The sequence below is a fragment of the Zosterops lateralis genome, assembly GCF_965231275.1.
Source record: "Zosterops lateralis genome assembly, chromosome: 1".
Taxonomy (NCBI): domain Eukaryota; kingdom Metazoa; phylum Chordata; class Aves; order Passeriformes; family Zosteropidae; genus Zosterops; species Zosterops lateralis.
In genome coordinates, this window is record NC_139762.1 from 133,904,750 (window position 1) to 133,927,438 (window position 22,689).

At 35.4% G+C, this 22,689-nt stretch overlaps 1 protein-coding gene across 1 annotated transcript in view; it reads left to right on the top strand.

The window, feature by feature from the left end:
• The window catches only part of ZFPM2 (zinc finger protein, FOG family member 2), a 308,739-nt gene that overhangs the window by 73,159 nt on the left and 212,891 nt on the right, over positions 1 to 22,689 (top strand). The gene's annotated exons all lie outside the window — the stretch shown is intronic.

Here is a 22,689-nt window from a genome sequence, read left to right on the forward strand (position 1 = left end):
TACCTGGTCGAGCCAGGTAGAAATCATTCAGCTCACCAGGTCATTGGTTTCAATGGAAAGAGAAGATCAGACTGCAGTCAAGGAAGTGTTAGAGCTTCACATTAAAACAGTAATTCAAGGTAACATTTTCTGCTATGTAAGTGAAGATGGTGCAAGCATAACATTGCTAAGATGTAATGGTAATATGGCAATACTTTCAAGTATCTGTTCAATATAAATATGTAAAACCTCTCTTGTACTGTAAAAGTACCTAAGGCAAAGGGGTAAATTGTATTTCTCAATTAGGCAATTCTGCAGTTGAATGCAATGTTTTCATGGGCATGGACATGGGAATAGACCTTAAAAATCCATTTTATTGACCATAATTTAATAAAACTGTTGCAAAATGTGCATTTGAAGCCGAACATGTTCTAGCAATAGCTGTATCTCCTATGGAAATTTTCCCTCAAAAGGATGAGCACATCAGAAGAGAGTTCCAGAAACGTTCTATCAATAATTTATAATGCAGTAATAATATTTCATTAGAAAAATTCCTATATTTCAATCACATTTTCATCCTTGCTTGATTTTGCAAATTACTGTATGCTCTTCATGAAGAGAAGAACAAAACTAATGGCAATTTTCTGAAACCAGTAGCTGGAAAATACAATGCAAACAAAAATGAAGACATAGTATATCTAATTATTATGATATCATTTAAAATGTTTTTCATGATAATACACAAAGAACTTGATATTCTATATAAAGCACTATGGTTTTATATGAAAACAAGGTTTAGTGTTACACTACTATACATGGAAAATAATGCAAAATATATATGTGGATGCAGTACAATGGCCTTTTTTAGTTGCATAGCAGATTTAAAGGTTTTCAGTATTTACCATATGATTTGTTTTTAATTCCATCAAAAATAAAGTCTATCTGAAATTTGTAATTTTTTGTCGCATCTTTTTAGTGTATTTCAACATAGTTGAATTTGCATTTTGTGGGCTGTTACTGCTTTTTATATGTTCTACCTTATTCAGAAGTTTCTGAGATCTTTTTGAGAGTGGAGTAAAAGGAGATTTTTCATTTTGTTGGGGAAAAAACAGTTAAACAGTAGGATGAGTGTACTTCTTGTAATATTTATTGATAGCTTTGACATGGGATAAGGTGGAAATCAAAACTGAGTGTTGGAAAATGATGACCACCAGTATCAGCATCTATATTTTATTTAAATATTGATTCTTTACAAGGGTATAATAGAAATGAAAAAAGGAATGGATATATACCCCATACTCTCCATCACATATGAAATGAAGTTGGTTACTATTGACATGGAAAAAGAAGCAATCAACAGAAGATAATTTTCAACCATGCAGTACAAAGATAATGTCTTTCAGTTTTTTTGAAAAAACAAAACAACAAAGCATGAAATATTCTGCTTATTTAGGAACATATTTTAGCGCAGCACAAACAGAGCCATTGAAAACTTTAATTCAACAAATATACCAACTGTCAGTAAAGGCACAACCTCAAAGGGCAGATGATGATGCATTTTTTTGTTATCTGAGCTGTCTCTGGTCTCCTCTCTGGTAAGGAAAGTTCCATCTCTGAGAGGTGGAGCCTCTCAGAATCCAACAACTGTGTTCTGCATGATACAAGTTGCTGTCAACTGATAATGTGAACTGTGACAACTCAGGAATTTATATAAATAGTAGAGCTGTTTTGGTATTTTAATATTTTATGTCTTTTTTTAGCGCTGAGGGAACATATTGTGACTTTCAGAGCCGGTACTTGCCAGAAACTGAAAAATTAAGCTTCTGGCATTAATTAGAGTTTTATTTTGTTTGAAAATTTGCATTGTTAAGTAGTTCACATGCATTCTTAAGTGTTCATAATTAGAATATTTTTGTGAACAAAAATCTAAAGTTAAATGTGCTGTGGCTTCAAAGAGTTTCCACTCTAGCAATATTTCAGATCAGTCTTGTGACCTTCATTGGCCATCAAGGAATTTCAGAGATACTGCCTATTCTGTGTAGCCACTTTGAGGGTTACCTGAATGTTTTTCAGATACCCTGAGTTTTCACTGTTCTTATCTTCAATTTTTATAAATTCCTGTTCAGTGAAACTGCTCTGAAATAATGGAAACATAGGTCAGTAGACTGTGTAGGAACACACAGTGAAGGGCCTGATCCTTTTTCTGTTCTGGCCAACAGCGAAAGTCCAAGGAATAGAAAGCAAGAACAGCAAGACTGGCTTTAAATGCATTTTATGTAAAAAGACTTAGTTTTTAAATGCAGAAGCAGAGGTCGTTTTATGGCCTTATGTCTGCTGTTTTCCTTGGTACATGGAGTTACATAGTTCTGTAGCTTTGTATTATTGTTAGGATGCCAGTGCATGTGAGAGCAGTGCTTTAAGACATAACAGGAAGATCTACATGGCTTCTACAGATCACCCATCCTATTAGAGAATAAGATCATTCTGCTTTCTACAGAATGTATGTTTCGTGCTTCCGTAGAAGGACTTCCTTAAAATCTCTGAAAATTTTAGATACTGGGCACCTCAAGTAAAATATTGTTAAGCTAAATATAAGTAAATTATATATTCTGTGGTGTCTTGAAAGATAAATTATTTACAGATTTGGAAATGAATGCTTGTTTATCATTATCCAGTGGTCATGCTTGCAGTGGTAGGTACTACTTTGGTCTACCATACTTGTCATTATAAGAGACTGCAAATATAAACTTTACCAAAAAAGAGGTTTGAATCAGAAGTATGAATTATAACTTATGAATGATTTTTAAACTTTCCAAAAGCTATAATGAAAATGAAAGCAATGTTGATATTATCCAGAAGATAATTAAAAAGAAAAATAACAAACAGAAAAATTCCAGTGGATATAACCAGATGCTAGGAACTATAATACAAAGCTAAAAGGAAACAAAAAAACAGAAGGGAAACCACCTCCCCTAAAAATCTATCAGTAGCTTCATTAATAACAGTAAGATGACATTTTAAAATGTGGTAAGAAAAAATAATTAGAAAATTGGTATTGATCTATTATAAGTCATGACTCAGTAGTTAGAGGGGACAGGTAAAAAGATAAAGTAATTATTTCTAGTCTGCTAAAATATTTGTGCTGGAAAGCCTATTTGACTATATGTCATGGCTGTACTTCTGTACTACCTAATTTAAGCAGTCTGATAGTTTGAATTTAACTTTTTTAGGAGCTAGATGACCCAGCTTTAGTGATGAATTTCGGTTCCAAATATGTTTTTATATGATTTCTCAAATGTGTTTAAAACCAGTAAAAGTTGGTTTGGGTAGTGACTGACCTGTCCACATGGTAGTGGTCCCACTGGAAATAAGGAGAGAAGTGAAAGATGCTTTTATTAAGAGAGAGTTAGTAAGAATTGCAATCTGTATAGGCTTAGAAAAAAATATGTCTTGTAAAACCACCATAATATATAATGTGAGCTAAAATATATTTAGTTATTTGCAATATGTTTAAAATGTTAAATAATGCTGAAAAATGGGTAGATATTGCTATTGGTAGACCTGAATAACTTGCCATGTTAGCTGCAGAAATATTTCAGTTAAAGAGTAATTAAATACAAAGTTATGGGCTTATGAGAAGGTAAATAAATATTTTTGTAGAATTGTTACAGTTATAAAAGACCTGTAGGAGCATCATAAAGCAGAGTCTCTGAAAAAGTCTTGAGATATAGTGACCTGGAGTTGAGCCCAAAACACCCCAAAGAGATGGTTATGTCTAAAAGGTATGTTTGGGTTCAAGCAGATTACTTTGCTTGCCTGGTCAGCAGTCTTGTTTGATGCTGAAACAGGGTTCTTTCTGTGTCCTGTGGTACATTTCAAGAATGATGTTAAAATTTATAACAGGTTTAGAGAAGATCCACTAGAAAGTTGGAAAGACTGATATTATGGAAAAGTCTAAGTCCTTTTCCTATTTATTTTACGAAAGATATATTAAAGTTATATTAGTAAAGGGCAATCTGATTGCAAACTACTTTAAATTCAGAGTGAAAATCTGATAACAATGGGCACCTCTTTCCAGCAAAGTATCAGAAGATTAAAGGGATGTTGAAGTTCCACAGTTTCAGACACAAAGAATGGATTTTAGTGCTTAAAAAGTCATTATTGAAACATTTTATGAAAAGTCACTTATCTGTCATTAGAAATATTTGCATTCAGGATGAGATACTTTCCTGAGGAACATGATCAAATTCTGTGGTGAACACTGGACTTTTAAAACGAGATAGATTTCACTGGGGCAGAAATTTGGCTGACTGACCATGATAGTTCCTTGTAAGTAAAATGAAATTAATAAATGGATATAATATCTATTGCTTTTATAAATATTGTACTATTTGGGTGCATTTATAATGAGCAAGTACTAGCAGGCTTCATGTAAGCAATTCCCAATTTTTATTTCTTCAGTAACTGTTTACTAAAACTATGTTAAGAATGATAACTTCTTGTACTTTTCTTTATTGTGTATTTCTCAATTACTCAGTAATGATAAAATGAAACAATAGACTTGAAAACAACATATACCCATTCTGTAATATGCAAAGGAATGTTTTTTCCCTGTTGACAGATGGGACAAAATTTTCCAGTACTAACTAAGCCAAAAAGTTTTTCCAAATCCATTGCACCATCCTGTGTGCTCCATTCTTTCGACTTTCTTCCTGCAGTTCCAACAAACAATGAATGCTTCAACCATCAGTGGAGTTGTATCTGCTTTTTAAGACAGAGAAACATTGCTGCCAGCTGAGGAACTAAATATATAGGGCATTTCCAAAGGTGAACTCAGTGGCATTCAGAAATGGCAGAAAGGGTTTGGTTCTAAGGAAGAATTGGATCTCTTTCTTCTTAATTCACGTGCACTAAACTAGATTGTCCTTATTCCTTATGTGACCTCTTACTTTTAGGGTCATAAGGGTGCCTGGCTTTCTTACAGAGTGTACTGATTTTGTCAGTTGGATGGCTTGAAAGTCAGTCTCAGGAGTTCTTTTGTATTGTACCTGAATTCTGCTTAGAAAGTGAGAAAATGTGATTTTTCCACATGTCCAAAATGGGAAAAAAACCCAAAAAACAAAAAACAAACAAATGAAAAACCCACTACACAGTCTAAAATAAGACCTAAAACTCTTATTGGCAGTTCATGGTGATTTTTCATGTATTGTTTGCCGTCATCTCCACATAAAGGGTAAGTTTTCCATGTGTAAAATTCTGCCTCCGGTAAATCAACTGGACTTCTGCTATTGGCAGTAGTAAATCAGAATGAAGTTACAACTCATGTTACTCATTTCAGCAGACTCATTATCAACTTATCAGAGAACTGTTGAAAAAAGTACTAAGGATAGTTAAATATAGCACATTACAGTTTATTTTAATTACTCTTACAGGTTTGTGTTTTTCTTAAAATGTATCAGAAACTTTAAGAGAAATAGTGCACTGGAAATTAAATAGCACTTCAAAAATGATTTTACATTGAGCTGTGCTGCTGTTAGTATTGAATAAAAATAGAAACAGGCTTTCATATGAATTCTGGTGTATTGCTTTAGCGAGTTGTAGATCAGAAAACTGTAGTGAACATTCGGCATGCCAGATTCACATTTTTACCTGCTATAAATAGTAGTTTGAAAAGCTTTTCTGTATAAATTTCCTGTAGCTATTCATAAGAATCACTGCAAATATGTATTGTTTGTTGGGTTTACTCTGCATTATTTAGTGATACTATAAAAAGTTTGGGTTACAGAGCAAAGCTGCATAATATAAAGTGGTTGGTAGACCACTGCAAGATGGAAATAGACATTAATGGTAGCCTTCCCCTTCCCCCCTGCCCTTTTACTTCTTTTTCATTTTTCTTTCTTTCTTTTCAAACCAGTCCTAAGAAGGACTTGGAGATTACTGTCCTGATTTTGTTTCCTTTTTGGTTGGGGAAATGTGGTAGATTTAAGATCTTGGAAATGCTATTTGATGTAAATTAACAAAAATCCATGAAACATAGTTAACTATAGATATAGTCTGACAGTAAGAAGAATATTGTGAAGAAGCAGAGGAAATCATAGAACGACTGTGTGTTACTCTGACAGTGAATCGGTATTATCTCTGCTATCAGATAATGCAGTTATCATTAATTTTCACATTTGCATTTCAATCTTTGGAAGGAAATGACTCTTGCCGGATGAAGATAAGAGCTCTGTACCACTATAATGAACCATCATTTTATCCCGATGCTTTGTATCCATATGAAAATGAGATTGGGTGGTGTGGTATGTGAACGGGGAGGGGGGGGGGGGGGGGGGTCACAGAAACATTATAACAAAGTGTCAAAAATCACCACAGACTTTTGCAACCCTTAATGAAACAAGAGGCAGTCTAAATAAATCTTCTGTAGTGAAGTGGATATTGGATTAAAAGCAGAGAGCTGGGCTCCCAGGCTCCGTGGGTTGGGAGGGAACCTTGTTGAAGCAGGGAAGGATTTCTGTGGATCTTGATCTGGTTTCCATCAACAATTTGGAACTAGGAGGAGGCCATTTGGACAGAGAATAACAAAAGTAAGGGTCTAACAGTCATTGAGTTAACCTTTGCACTGCAGGTCTTGTTTTGGCACTTGAATTCTGTTGAGGGAGGTGCAAATGCTCGAGGACTGCTGTCTTGTGGTTTGGATTATGGTACTGGAGCTGTTTTAAGCAGTTACCACACCTATGCAGGATTTTAAACAATTATCAGTATTGTATATAGAATTTATCCGAGTCTCCGAGGACTGTCGTTTTCCCAGTTCTTTTTCATGCATAACCCTGATTTGTGTTGCTTACCTAAAACTCGATCTGCAGACCTCTGCATCATTTCATTTTAGGTCTGAGTTACTCATACCAGTGTTTCTGAAATATACTTGCACTATATTCAACTTGTTTAACCTTTATGATGTAGTTATTACTTAGCTAGTCTGTAACTTACAGACTTCACAGTACATAATTTAGACTCACTACCAAATGTCTTCTAAAACCAGGAACTCCTGAGGTTTGCCCTGCTGCCCCATTTTTTGTAACAAAAGCTGAGTTTCTTAGATCATGAAATGATTGTAAAAAGTAGTATTTAACTACGTGGTATTTAAAAAGTAATTTTTAGTGTACAACCTGGCACCATTTATAGGAGCACCAGGATGTCAATCTTGCTGTGACCAGCTGGGATTGATGAATTATTTTGTTGGCTGTAGCAGCTGCTTCCTCTTGCAGACCTTTATTTGGGTCTCACTTCTGTCTTCTTACATGATGAGAGTCTTTGCTTCATAATGAGAAGATGCAGGTCTAAGAAGTGGAAGGAAAAATTTGCTACTCCTGTGTTAATATTCAGTAGTGACAGAACAGGAGTTATAAATAAGTGTTAAAATGTCATGATTTTGGTTGAGGCCAGCAGGCACTCTTCCCAAGTAGATCCCAAGGTGTAGAAGATGAAGCATTGCAGGGAACATTCTCCAGAGGTAGTTTGTGTGCTAAGGCTAAGGAAACCTCCCAGCAAGTAAATATGGCTGTACTTGGCCTCCATGCCCAGAGCTGTTCTCTGCTACATGTAATGAAGCTTTTATTTACATCTGACAAAGTACAGAGGTTGTGTGTTGTTCAAGGCAGTTGATACTGTTGGCAGACTGCTGTGTGTATGGGCCTGAAGGATGAGAATGTGAGAGTGGCTGGGTGCATTCACAGGGATGTAGCAGCAAAACCTTCACTGTCATCTTTCCCATGAGCAGTTTTGACTTTTCTAGGAAGGAGGCTGTTGCATGACCTACACTGAGCATGTGTAATAGATGGGGAGAAATTTCACTTATGGCCACACTGACAAAATGAAATTCTGCCCTTTAGCCAGAAAGAGTGGCTACCAAAGCTTTAAGAGAAAATTGAAACCTAACACATATTTCTTGTTATGATGGTGACTTCTGTAGCATCAGTTTCATGATGAAAGGTGCAAATGTTTTAGGATTCTGTAAACCTGGAGACATGGATTGTCTCTGAATTGCAGCGTAAAATATCAAAACCCAGTGACTCATCACTGAATACGGGAGCTCTGGTCAAGCATTCCAGCTGTTTTGTCAGTTGGAATGCCATTTCCTTTTCATTATATTATTACCATAACATTCTATATGATACCTATTATATATTGATATTATTAATATATGGTGGTTATTGTGAACATATATATGTGAATTTAAATTTAATTTCAAAATCAGTTGCTACAGAAATGAGCGTAGTTTAGATGTAACGTCTTCTTGTATATACATTTCACACGTAGAGAACTTCAATTTTATTTAAACAATTACCCTTTCAGAATATTTTCATACGCAAAACTTCATTTTTATCCAAGTCAAAATGCTTCAGAAAAGTGAAACTTACCTAGAACCTTCAAATCTATTAGTTGGTTTTCTTAATGGCATTCCATTTGTTTACTATTTCTGGTTCTTTATTTACCCATTTGTGAAATATTTATTTGACATAACAAGGTTTTTGATTTTCAGTGTGTTAGGTGTAAATTGTTCTTTGGAGACTATCTTGATCTTCAGGTGGGCGAGTTTCTGGATTAGGATGATGGTTTAGAAGTGGTAGTCCCTAATTTACTTCCCCTCCCTACCCAATGCTCTCTCTTCTCCCCTTCCAGTAGGAGATACAAAAGGCAGAGATCTGGTTTGAGTAAAAACTAGTAGAAACAGCAATGAAATAAAAAAAATGAACAGTTCCAGCAACAATCCTAATAACAACAGTGCACGTCAGACAGGGTGTTTTCCATGGAAAATGCTCATCAGCGTAGCATAACCCTGAGACAAAGAACAAAATGGGTGGTACAACCTCCATGTGCTGCCTTTTCTTCCCAACCATAAACCATGCTCCTCCTTCTTAGAAGTGAGGATCCCTTACTTCCACCCCTCAGCAGTTGTGTCCATGGTATAGAATAACAACATGGACACACACACAAGGCTCCAGACTGCAGAATTATCCCTCTTCTTGGCCAAAACTAGGACAGCTAGGAAGGCTTGAAAGTGATATGGTATCTTCTTAAATTTTTTTGTACTTCTGTACATCCAGCATGAGAATATTAGCCTTACTTGTAAAAGTCATTGAACTTCGAATGAAAGGTGATACATATTTGAAATGTATTCTGTTTTGATTGGCATTTATGTTTCAAGCATAAAAGACTTCTTGTTCTCTGAAAAAAGTTGATAGCTGGGAAAAGCATGTGCAAGGGAAAAATCATCAGATTGACTATGTACTTCACTTTGGACATGATATGCTATATAGTGGATATTATGTAAAGTACAAATCCCCGTAGGTCACACAGTGAAGGACTCCTAGTCTGTGAAATTCTGCAGGGAATCAATGAACATCTGCATTACAATACATTGTTTCTTGTAGTTTCATGCACCAAGGGATGTGCAGGGGCTGGCAGAAAGCTTTACACTTTTCAGCTGTCTCCACTGTAGTTTGGCCATAAAGGCACTATTACACCCTGGTAGCTGCAAAGGGCTGGGAAACAGTGTTTGGTTTTGGAAGCAGATTGGGTGAGAGTCAAAAGGAGCGTGTAATCAGTCCACAAGTGTTTTGTTCTTTGTTGCATTTTTCCTGTTAATTCAGCTAAGATGATTGCACTCAGAATGCTGCATGACAACACTGGCTCAAACAATTGAAGAATGAATGTGTTAATATATTGAGCCATTTGCAAAGCACAGCATCATTTAATGCACTTTAGGTGTAGTCCAGTAGTTGGATACAAATACCTACTGAGAGATGCTAGTGACTTTTTTTTTAAAATTGGCAGGTTTCAGTGACGAATTCTGTGTTCAGCAGTTCATTGAAGAAAATATTTTGATTTTCAAAATACAGTGTCCTTCTAAACTTTCAAAAGCCACTTTACTCTCTCTTAAGATACCATTAGATAAAAGTTTGAATATAAATAAAACAATAAAAAAATTATCACCAGAAACCATTATACTTCATTTCAAAAGAACTAATTTTGCTGAGAGTAAGAAATTTAATGTGATGTGTGATGCTGTAGTTATTCTTAAAATTACACAGTTCAGGATGATTCAGAGTGAGAAAAGGAAACTGGATGTCGTGGTCATGGAATAGAGAGCGAAGTCCTTTCTCATCCCTGACCTTGATTTTCTTTGTTTAGCTCAGTGAGACCAACTTAGCACACATTTGAGTTTAGGTTTAATTGCCACATTTACTTTTTAGGGTGCTTTACCATTGCATTCTCAAAAGGAGGATATAAAATGAGCAGTAGATCCTATTTTCTCTCCTTGATTTAGGCTTCAAAAAAATGTGCAAATGATCTTTGTAAAGTGCATTAGTGGTCATCATACAGAAATGCTGCAGTAAACTCAGTCAGTCAGCACTTATTCATCAACATGGCAAAAGTAGGAATGGCTGTCTTAATAGCATCAGACCTCATTTTGATCTAATTACAGAATATGTAGTTCTTTAAGCATGTTCTAATAGAATCTGAGAAACCCCAGAATCAAATATTCGGAAGTGTGGTCCAGGGTAAAAACTAATAAGATATTTGGGTAGGTGGAAGTAATAATGATTAAAGTTGTGTTTGGAAAGCTGCAACTCTTAGTTTTTCCTACAGTCAGCTGATTACCTTAGACATTCTAAAATAGCTGTGTAGAGGACATTTTGTTCCTATCTCCCCCTCCCCCAACAAAGATTTCAGTGTTCTGAATGTGCTCTTTAATTATCATGGTCGATTCCAAAACTGTTTTTAATCTATAGCATATTAAATCATATTCATGGGGAAGATGCATGCATATGCCTGTTTGGTAGTGTGGGCAGCCAGTCCAGTGTATACATTGTCTTTTATGATATGTTCCAGAAAAAGTCAATCAAATTGTCCCATCATAGCTTACTCTTTCCTGTTGCTCCCCTTTGTGTCTCAGGACTTTTAAGCTATGTATTCAAGGTGAAAACGTTGAGCAGTTGACTTCATAACATGTTTTTGGGGATTACATGTAGAAAAACATAATATTTTATGTAACTTTGTTTTAAGTAAATATTGCAGGATTACACATTGCCTTATTTATTTTATAAAACAATATTGTCTGATATATTTCAAATATTGAGGATAAAGATGGAAAAATCATATTTTACTGAGAGGAAATACACAGGGTGGGCTTCTTCATGTCTTTGCTGCTCAGATTTTATGGCAATGTAATTGTGTTGATTTTAAAGGATGCTTCATCAGCATAAACCCACAATGATGGACTATTTTGGATACTTTAGAAAGATAATATAATGTATACACTAGGAACATACTGTTCCAGAGTGTCTTGTGTTTGGGCTGGGTGGTTCAGCCCAGGAGACTGAATTCTGAATTACATCACCATATGAAAAAAACCCTTCATTAAGTTATCTGAACTTTGATTCTTGTACTGTGGTGCCAAAATTACTAATCAGTTCATAAATCTTTGGCTTGCATATATAAATAGATACTAGTTCTCATTAAAAAAAAAAATAAATAAAAAATTAAGACTGTCTGGAAAACACTCATGATACGCATCCAGTCAGAGTTTTCTTGAGTTGACCACACTCCAATTTTCAGGGCTTGTGTAATGCAACATTTTAAATGCTTCATATAATTTGTTGCTATATGATAAAATATGTATAATACTAAAATTTATTTACTTAATACTTTTACCATATTGATTTCTACTTGATTATTTTTATTGACTTATTTGAAGGAAAAAAACCCCGTTTTCCCCAATTACAGAACTGCTCAGCATTTGATACTATTTTTCAAAGTTTTGTATTGGATATCAACTTCTCATGGAACTTTTCTTTAGGAGGTGCTCTCTCAATATGTGACTATTTCTAGCAGCCAATAAAGAAAAAACCTGCAGTGAAACAACAGATATTTTGGTGTGTTGTGTTCTGATAAGAGCTATCATTTCGTTTAATTACTATATCCGTAACACTTTAGCCATCAAATTTTGAGTGTCTTCCAAGGAAATTATTTTCTCTCATCTTGTCCTTTTAGTCATTATTTTAATAGTTGGAACTCCTTAGGTTTTTTTCTCTGTATCGTCATGCCACAGTGTGTGAGTCATCGAAGAATGGTGTGATAAAGTAGTTGACAGGGATATAGGGCTTAAAATGGTATAAATGTGCCAGAAGACATCCTGAGGGGACCCTGAAGAATTGTCCTTCCATATTGCAATGGTACCTTTAACTTACCTGCAAAGCAATGGCCAGTCAGGAGTGCTGGAGTCTTTTCTACATGATGCACAAAGTAAGCTTCAGGTTTCTTTTATGCATTTCTGTAGGAATGCATCTGATAACCGAAAATTCAATCTCCTTGGATTCTGCCTCTTGTCAATATATCCTGCAATGGCATATGTGTATTGACAACCATGGTGTAATAGATTAGTTGCTCGACTGATTTATTGGTCTCACATTGTTCAGTGTTCTGTATGCTGGGAAGCTCAGTCAAGAAATTAAATACTCCAATAGTACTAAGAAACTGATCTTTCCTGTTAAAAAGCCTCTTGCCATCTGCTTGATTTTTAATTTTGCCCGTAAAAGAGACAAAAAATAGCTTGAATTTTTCAGAAAGCACGTCACAGTAGTTTTACCATTTCTCAGCTTCTAGGATCATTGCCCTATAAAAATTCTGTGTGTTTCCCAAAGCTTGGACATATCATGATACTTATCTAAAGCGAAAAAATGATATATTTTTAAAAGAAAAATGCTGACCTAGTTAGTGAGGCTGAAACCATTCATTAATTAGAAGTCATAATTGCAATTACATGGTAAAATTAATTTATCACAAAAATAATCCTATCAGTTTTCCTTTTTGGAAAAATGGAACCAAATGATTTTAGCAGCCCATATTGCTTAGGGCTGATATTACAATGATACTGGTTTAGAGTGAATAAAGTAATCAAATTCTATTTTCAAGATCTGAAATTCTGAGACTGTGTCATAGATAGTTTATGTATTATATGAGATTCACTTGAGTTGTAATTTTGTAATTACATATAATGTATAAAGCATGTATGCACAGATAAATGCATAAAAGGAATATAGTGTGTTGAAATTTAAAAAGAGTGAATTGAAGATAACACAGCACATAATATATAGAAAAATTCATGTAATATGGCAAGTATGCTACAGCGTGTGAAACTGAGAATGCCTTTTCTACTCTCAGGCTATTTAGACTTCCTTGATATTCAAATGTTAATGTACATTAAATGGAATTTAAGGAGGTCCACCTTGGTGGACCTCAGGCAGCCCTGGCAAGTAGTGATCCTTGGGGATACCACTTTATGTATATATCTGCAAAGATGTTAAAGCCATGAAATATAGTCCTTTGATGACATCATAACTGTGAAATATGACATTATTTTGCTACCACCAGTCAGAGCCTTGCTTTATCTATATTAAGCAGTATGCACACATAAATAAAGAATACCAAATACTGAAGCTGATTGCTGTAACCCAACATGGCCATCTCCAGCTGAAGTGCTCTGATGCCCTATGGATGTCAAGGGACTATTTGTAGAGTATCTTGCTGTCAAATATCTCTAAATTTAACAGTGTCTTCTCTCCAGAAATGAAGTAATAATTGTTGTGGATTCTGTTAGACAACTATATGTCCAAATTCAGCAATTACTTATGCTTTCTTAAATTGTAACAGAGAGCAAAAATTTATTATTTTAGGTCAAGCTAGTCAGACTTGGTCTTTAAATTTAAGGATCTCAGATGTATAATTAAAATTTCTGGTCCTGTTGAAGTAAATAGAAAAGTACGCATTGATGACAATAGTGTTAATACCTACTCTGAATAGTGTTAATACCTAGTCTGTTAATGCCTAGTTAATGTATGAATACATGTGTCATTTGCACAAGACTCACAAATGTACTCTTTCAGAGAAAGACTGTTAGGCACAGTCACCAGGGGAGTGTTCACCTGCCTGCACTTTGTTATTAAAGGAGGAGAAGAGCAAGTATACTTTTGGGCACCTGAAAATATTTTAGGTCTCCATGAAAGAGACTTCTCAGAAGAGTGCAAAAAATCCATGCATAAATCTATCTGTCCAGACTAACCTGGCATTTGGCAATAGATTCAGGAAGTCTTACTTTATTTTTTTTCTCTACAGGTAGTAAGAAAAGAAATATACTTTCAGAAAAACACTTCTGTTCTTTTAGGCTCCCATCTTGAAAAGTATTTAAAAACTTTTATTTTAATGTGTGTGAATGTTCCATTAAAAACCAGAACTACCCACATGCATAAAGTTAAACACAGACGTGTTTGTGGGACTGTGGCCTTAGCTCAGAAGCTCTTCCAGGACGGAGCTGCCTTTATCACCATCCTTTCTGCGTACTCAGCAAACTGCTAGCCTGCATAAATTAATAAGGATGCAAATCAAAGCAATACTAAAGACCCCCTTCTACTCTGGAAATGTAAAAGGCCTTAAAGGTGGACTAAATTACTTCAACAGCAACAATTCTGAATACAGTGGGCTTCAAATTGTAGCTGCTTCAGCTTCTGTTAATTACAGAACTTCATGTAATAACCATGGATTTCATGTTTCATGGATTTACTTGATTTTCTAAAAAAACTTACTGTTTTGAAACATTTTTTATTAGAAACTTAAGATGTTTTGGCTTGTATATGTATCTTGAAGTAATTTTTTTTCCTTTGAGAAGTAGGAGCTAAATCTTGAGGCTGCTGTTCATTTCACAGCTAATTTTAGTGGGATTGTAAGGTCTAACATAACATGGTAAATTTTTTAATGGAAAATTCATTTGGGTTCTGCAGCGTTTTTGTATTTATTTTAAAATTTAAAACCTCGTCATGTTTAAAAGCCTCATCTGATTATATCTGTGGATACAGTCTTGTGGTGTCATAATGTACGAGAGTCCTGAACTTGTTTTATTTTCTAGTGGTATGATTTTACTATAACTATGTATATTTTGCTGTAACTGTACATGGGAATATACCAATATAAAGAATTGAGAGAAGAAGTTATTTAAATATTGTGCAGAGATAGAAAAGGATTGTGATATATAATGTCCAAAATGTTCCTAAGGACAAATCTTAAAGGAACTAGTTGTGGGGGTTTTTTGTCTTTTACAGTTTGTTTTTTTAAAATAAAAAATACCATAAGTATGACTGAAGGAATATCCTGAAATACCCTGTGTTAAGCATCAGTGGCTCTTAGTTTCTTCTTTCTGAATATCAGTTGTATCTACTGCCTATTATTTTAATTATTTAGCAAACAGTATTTTAGAATTATGATTGTTGCTTGATGACTTTTTCAAGCATTAGATGATAAACTAAAATTTATCTTGGCAGTTTGGGAGAATAAAAGAAAATATACCCTTTTAAAACTCTTTATTATTTCAGTGCCGGTTACTTAACTGTGGTGCATCCTGTTTGTATTTTTATCAGGTCTTTTGTTCAATTTTTCTTTTATCCAGACACTTCCCACTCTTTAACTTTTACCTTCCTTATGCAATATTTGTAGTAATAAAACAAGTCCACATATATTGTTTTTTTTATTTCCCTTACGGCTATGCAATGTGAATAAGAAGGCATGAGATTATTTAGCTGAATACATTTACTTCATATGAAAACTGTAGCACCTAATCTTACCTGTGCCTCTCTCTTGTGATGGTGGCTTGGTGATAGTTCCCTGTTGTGTTTGTCATCCCCACCTCTCTGTCTCCACTTGTGTTCCCCTTCCTTCATCCACACAGACAGTCACAGCACAGGAGCTGTTGAGGTGAAATCCAGCACTGCTTAGTGGAGCAAGAGTCTTTACATGTTGGCTGCTCAAAATCAATTAACAAAAAATATGTGCAGCAAAGAGGCAGTTTCCCCAATGTACTCATACGTGGGCTGAAGAGATGTAATTTTCCTTTTCAATTTTTGTTTCCTAAATGAAAAGGAAAGTATTTTGTTGTTCCTGTTCCCTTTTGATAATTCATAATTTCTGATCATCTCTTTTTATATTCTTGGTCTGATTTTGTTCATGTCCTTAATTTTCACTCTGCTCTGTATTCATTTTCTTTCTATCATTTATTTCCTTTGATTCTATTAAAGTCCTTTTTCCATGTGGTGTGTCTTTCATGCATGGTAATTATAAAATATTTCTGTTTTCTCTTCAAGCACTTCTGTTTTATTTACCTGGCTTTCTAAGTTTAGGTATAGTGTTTCCTACAGTATTTATCAAAGAGAGTACAGGAGGAATGAGCACACTATTGCTGCTCTTGGCTCTGCTGTATTTTCAAAGAGCATCTGCTCATGTTCATTTGATTTTTTTTTCCTCAGCTATGTATATAACACACACGAATGTATCATCGATTTGGTGAAAACAGCACAGAAAAAATGCATTTTATGAAATTGGGAGGAAGTTTGGAGCAAACAGTGGATTATATTGGTGTTATATAGCTATCTCATCAAAAGGTAGCAAATGCACAAGACCTTTTGCGCTTTTCAATTTGAAAGAAAATTATTTCATTAGAAAAAAAAGAACCATCACTCTGGATGTTGGAGAATGCCAGAGCCTGATGAAACCAGCTGAAGAGACAAACTGAGTGTATGGATGCAGATTAGCCTTCAGAAGATGAGGGTGTAAAAGGGATTTAATGGTAGGATGGATTATAGAAATCCTTGTAACAATGTTAAATAATTATAGTTCCAGCCGAGATCAAAGCAGTGCTGATTGAACCCCCTCAAGCTGTTAACATGGAGTATCTTGAAGGAAAAAAAAAAGAAAAAAAAAAGGAGGAAAAAAACCCTCTGAGATTGGTCAGCCTGTGCTGACAGTGTCCTCTGATCTGGGGAAGTTCTGGCTGTGTTGAAGGTACAACTTGTGGGGGAGGGAAAATAGAGAGAAGGATTTATCTGTCTGAGTAGGCTATTCGAGTGGCGGGGGTTATTTTTTTTTAAGGGAGGAGGAAGGGGTTATTACAATCAATGCTGCTGGAGTTCACACACTTACTGAAATTGCAGTAAACTTTACAGTTGGCTTCTTTCCATATTGGAAAAAGGATTAAATTTCTTCAGCAGAACCCTGGTCAGTAACAGAAAATTATTACACTTTTTTTTTCCCCCTTCACATCTTCCCCTATCCACACCTTCTCCCCACTTTTAGACTATAGACTTGGACTTATAGACTTCCTGTATACAAACCTGCCCAGCAACAACTATTAGTAGTGATAACTGGAAGAATGCTTTCGTAGTAGCGATATTTGGCTGCAGGCAGGGAGTACAGTTGCTATGCCCATTCAACAGCATTAAACATTTATTCTCACTCCCTTGCCTTCCTGGCATTTATGCCTGGAGGATTATGCTTGTGCCTCTGTTAATAAAAAAAGGGAAGTCAAAGTTAAATACTTATGGTTTGGTGGTGTAGTAACGTGGCATGCCCAAAGCTTTTCCTTTTATGTAGCTGTCTCTGGAGTGTGTCACATCTAGTTTGTTGCAGAAGGAAATGTATGACTTCAACGAGGTTGAGGTGTATTTCCAGTGATGGTGTGTTGACTATGTTCAGTTCTAAGTAGAAAACTAGAGGGTGCATAAGCTGAGTGATAAAGAACAAGGGTGGAAATTTCACTTTATGGACTGGAACTAAATTATGGAATCATAGAATGGTTTGGGTTGTAAGGGGCTTATTCTTTTCCCACTAGATCAGGTTGCTCAAAGCCCTATCCAGCTTGGCCTTGAACAGTTCCAGGGATGAGGCAGCCAGTATTACTTTGTTCCCCAGCTCTGTGCTGGGATGACAGGTGAGTGAGAATGACCATGACTGAATGGACATAAAGCATTAACAGCTGTTGGACATCTCTCTCCCTCTCTCTCTTCCCCCAATCTCTTCTTTCCCCCTCCTCACTTCCCTATGACTGTGTTTTTTTAACAAAAAGAGTACTTTGTTTCCTGGGTACTTCCAGTTTACTAAATGCCAATCAGAGAGTGTGTTAATGAAGTGCTCTAGATTGCAGAGAATAATGATCCATGTCAAAACCCCAAAGCTGTTCTCAAATCCCTATGTGAGAATCTGCAGTAATATTTTCCAAATGTTGTAGGTAAAAGCTTGTATCAAAAACTAATAATTTTTTAAAATTCAAAGATGGCTTTGGTATTGGTATATGAACTGTGATATGAGACCTGTCTAGGGACTTTGTTAACCTGTTAGCTTAGGTAAGCTGTTTCTTGCTTGAATTCCAAGTAGAAGTTTGTGTTGAGAGGGCTTTAAATAAATCTGTGTGCCTTGGGTCAGAGATTAAGAATTTTTAATGGCACCATCTTCAAGGAGTTTTACGGCCTTTTCTATAAAAGTGTGATGGTTTTTGCAGGCATCTTGAAGTATCCTTAGATGTCCAAGTTAAAGGTTCTGTGCCTATTTTTTATGGCCAAGTCCTATGGAAAACATGGAAGTGTGTGTGCTGATGATCTTCTGGGGCATTTTCCCACCATGTGGGGTTTAATAATGTAAAAAATGTTGCAGAAAATATTGAGCTTTCCTGTTGAAACTCTGATCTAAGACAAGATAGAAATGATTTTGCAGCAATTGTTGAGATATCTTGGCCAAGATCTGCAAAGTTGTTTAGGTGTCTAACTATTTGGTATTTTGTAGTTTGTAAAGTTTTGTAGTTTGTAAAAAGCAGGGTTCAGTTTTTAATTAAACTATTAGTTATACTGCTGGATAGAAACAGATAATTACCAATAAGTGAGCTTTAAGGTGGTATGCTAGTTCAAAACTACCTGGCATCAATTAAACAAGGGTTTTAAGTGTGAGTTTACTAGGGACTGTGGAGTCTTCATGTCCTGGACAGGGATTTCTCAATTCCATTTCATAAAGGGACAATTTGAACGAAGGAGTTGATGCTGTTATTTTTACGGTGTTATTTTAGGTGTAGTGAAAACTGATGTGATAAATGGTTTGGAGAAGAAATCACCATGTCAGCCTGTGCTAACAGCTGAACTGTCAGAATGAGTTTTTTGTGCTGGAACTAGAAAATAATAGTTTCTTTTTGAGTCCAAACGTAAGTTTTTTGAATTGGCAGCAAACCTGGTTAAGTCTATGTATGTAGTGTGGTTTAATTTTGAGACTGATTATGTGCAGTGTTATTAAGAAGAGGGAAAAGGAATAGTTTCTGAAATGGTAGTTTTAAGGACAATAGTTGAAGGCAGGAGGGAAGGATAAAGAAAGCCATTAGAAATGTTTCTTAAGTTGAGGAAGATTTTTATGGTCTCTCTTTGGGGAATGTGCAGAATCCTTTCTTTCCTTTTTTTTTTCTTTTTTTTTTTTTTTTTTTTTCCCCACTGTCTAGGGTTCTGCTGCTGCTATCAAAAATGAAGAATAAAATTGGGAATCAATGTGAAATCTTAAGTTCTCCCATCATTAGTTTCTTCTGCATGACAGAGTCATTCTGTATGATTTTTTCTTTCTTGCATCAGGTTACCAAACAAAGAATTAAAAAAAAAAAAAAAATTCCTCTCCCTCACCATCAGCCTTCCCTATTGCTTTCTAACCCTTCCTGAAATTGTGGAGGAAGAGTTAATAATGGAACTAGCTCTAGTGCATGTTACATACCTATTCTCACTTCTTCTTCGCACTTTAAAACCCTTCACAGAGGATTTTAGAATGGGAAAATGCTAAATCAGCTCTTTCCCTGTCCTTGGCTTCTGAGCTTTTTTTGTCATTGTGCTATGGAAAAAAGGATCAGACTCCAAACCTTTAAGCAGTAGCTGCATTTGGAAATAATCTAAAGTAAAGTGATGTCTTTGTGCAATAAGGAACACCATTGTTCCCCTTTGTGTTCTGAAATGACAAATGATTGCCCCTTGACGGTAAATTTGAAATCAGATAACTGAGACTCAGTGGATAATTTTTATCTCCAGAGTTCATGTAAATTTGTTGCATGCAGTGTGTTATGCGTAGTGTTTGTAGGAGTATGGTACAGCTCAGAGTTATATCCAGCTGCATGTGGATAATTTGAGGATCTGGCATTTCATGTTACCAGCGGGGAAAAAATGCCTGATTAGTCTTAAAAATTTCTTGGTTATTTCCAACTGACAATATTATTTTGAAAGTAAATTGTTCTCCATTTTGACATAATTTTCTACATTTTTACTTAGATTGTGCTTACAATATGAATGTTTCTAGATGTAAGTTAAAATATATATAATGGCAAGGGCAAGTTTCCCCCTTCTTCATGTCCTCCCTCTCCAGCCACTATTTACTTCCAGGTAGGAAAACACAGTATAAAGATTCCAGTTCCTGTTCAACATCTGTGAAGCACTGGAAAAGAAGCTATTGGTGTTGATATCCCTTTCTTCATTTTTTTCCTCTTTATTAATCTTTTATTAAGGAGCAAAGGAGACAACACAAAACATTTTTAGGTCTTGGTTCAATAAGTGTATTTGAGTTAGTTATGGTTGGTGAGTCTCATCCACTGCTCATAGACATAAATGCATATAATTTTTGTATTTGATACTTTTCAAGTATGAAGGTTATCTATCATGCACATTTTTAAAAAAGCAGAAAGGAAAGCAATTGCTTATAAATTCCAGATTTCTCGATGTTTTAGTTTGTTTTTAAAATGCTGCTAGGAGGAAACCTGTTTTATGAAGAATTAGTTTCCTTTTAAATTGATACTATAGGGCTTTGATAACATCTGAAATCTTTATTTGAATATCTTGCATTGTGCAGTGTCTTGCCCTACATAGTACTTTATATGCAGCTATAAAATAGCATCTCTCATTCAGATTTAAAGATATCCTATTATATTATAAATTATAAAAAAAATTACACAACATTGATTGAAGTACAAGCCAAGAAGTACTTTCCAGTCTCAAACTCACAATTTAAAGCTATCATTTGCAGTTTCAGCCACTATTGCTCCTTTGAAGACTTTTTTTCTTTTAACTAATACTTGTTTACATTTCTAAGACAGGCATGAGTTTAAACCTTTCTAAACACAAGTACTAGAATTTACTTTAAAAAATTCATCTGAATAGTTTACTGTGTACTAATTGTAGTAATTTCAGATGCTCAGGTCACATGTACATGTGGATGTTTGCATATTGAAAGGACAGAGCATGCATCAAATTTTTATGTTTTCCATATTTACCTGAAATGGACAAATTGAAAATTGTGATTGTTTTGTACCTGTTTGTAGTAACAACTAAATAACTAAATATCTATTTTGTATATCTATCATCAAACATATTCACAAGCAACTACTTGATCTTTCTGTCATATGATTTTTAAGGATTCTTTTTAGGTCACCTGTAAATTTATGGATTCTCAGTAAGTGAACTAGGACAGATACTCAGGCAGGAACAAAGGCACATCTGAAGACTTAGTCCTCAAGCCTCATGTAGTTTTGAGAGGCTGTAGTGTGGTAAACTGACAACCATGAAATCCTAGTGTACTTAGCACAGATATAGTTCATATCAGCTTCATAATGCTGTACGTTATTAATAACCAATGTGTATAGACTCGGTTTTAATACAGAAACAAATCAGCAAGCTTCATTTTTTTTCTGTACTAAATTCCCATGTTTGAAAAGCAGAATGTAGAGAATGGCTATGGTTTATTTCTTATAATTATGAATTTAATTTTGAAGTAATGCCTAGCTTTATCTCAGATATTTCTCTTCAGTGAAAAACTGAACCCATGTGGGACACTGCCTCCTCCCTACTTCAGTCTTCACCTTGAGTTTACTGATGCTTTTACATCAAGTTAGGTGATTTCTGAAATTTTAATTTATAATTGAACTTATCTAACTCAAGTAATAATATGGCTTGCTCACTCACTTTGAGTTTCCCTTAAATAACTAGTCCTCAAGATACTTGTTCAGATGCTGAGTTAGGGAGGAATTGGTGTGGGCTCATTTACAGCCATACACAAAGCAGCAGGACATCTCACTGCCACCTGCAAATGAGAGTCCTGATGCTGTTGGCTCAACACCAATTTTAGGTCCTGACTTAGGATTTTGGTTACACTTAAATAAAACATATTTCTAAAGATGTGATAACTATCTATGGACATAGATAACAAAGGTGCTAGTATGGACAAATCCAGTAGGTGCCCCTTTTCTCTCAACAGACTCTTCACTGTAGCCCTCTTTGTAAATGGAAATTAATGGGGAAATATTTGTGGTGTAGGTTCTTCAGGAGGAAGCTATCATCCTGCTGCCACTAGAAATAGCATCTTCCAAGCACTGAAGAAAGGATTTGGAGATTGGGGTGCTATGTAAAATAGTAACTGCTCCTGAGGTTCCAGAGCAAGGTGTAAGGGATGACTGGAAACAACTTCCTGGTCTGCTGCAGCTGGTGAAAAATAAGGCTTTTTATTGTGGATATCTCAGCCTTTCTTGGTCTTCTGAATCTACTTTGCCACTGCTGCGTCTTGCAGAAGAGGCTGCTGTCTAGAGTATGGTGGAGTGGAATTTAAAAAGAGAACAAAGCATCTAAATAGAGAGGAGGCCCTCGAGGTATAATGGGAAGGATTTGTCCCTAGTGGCACATGCAGTAATCAGAGCTGTGTGAAATACTGGCAGCATGGAACCTGTATGGCATTATACTTTCTGTGTTTCTCCTTTGGACACATCATCTAAATCATCACTAGACCACCTCTGCAACTGTAACTACCTAGTTTTTCACTTTGCCTTGC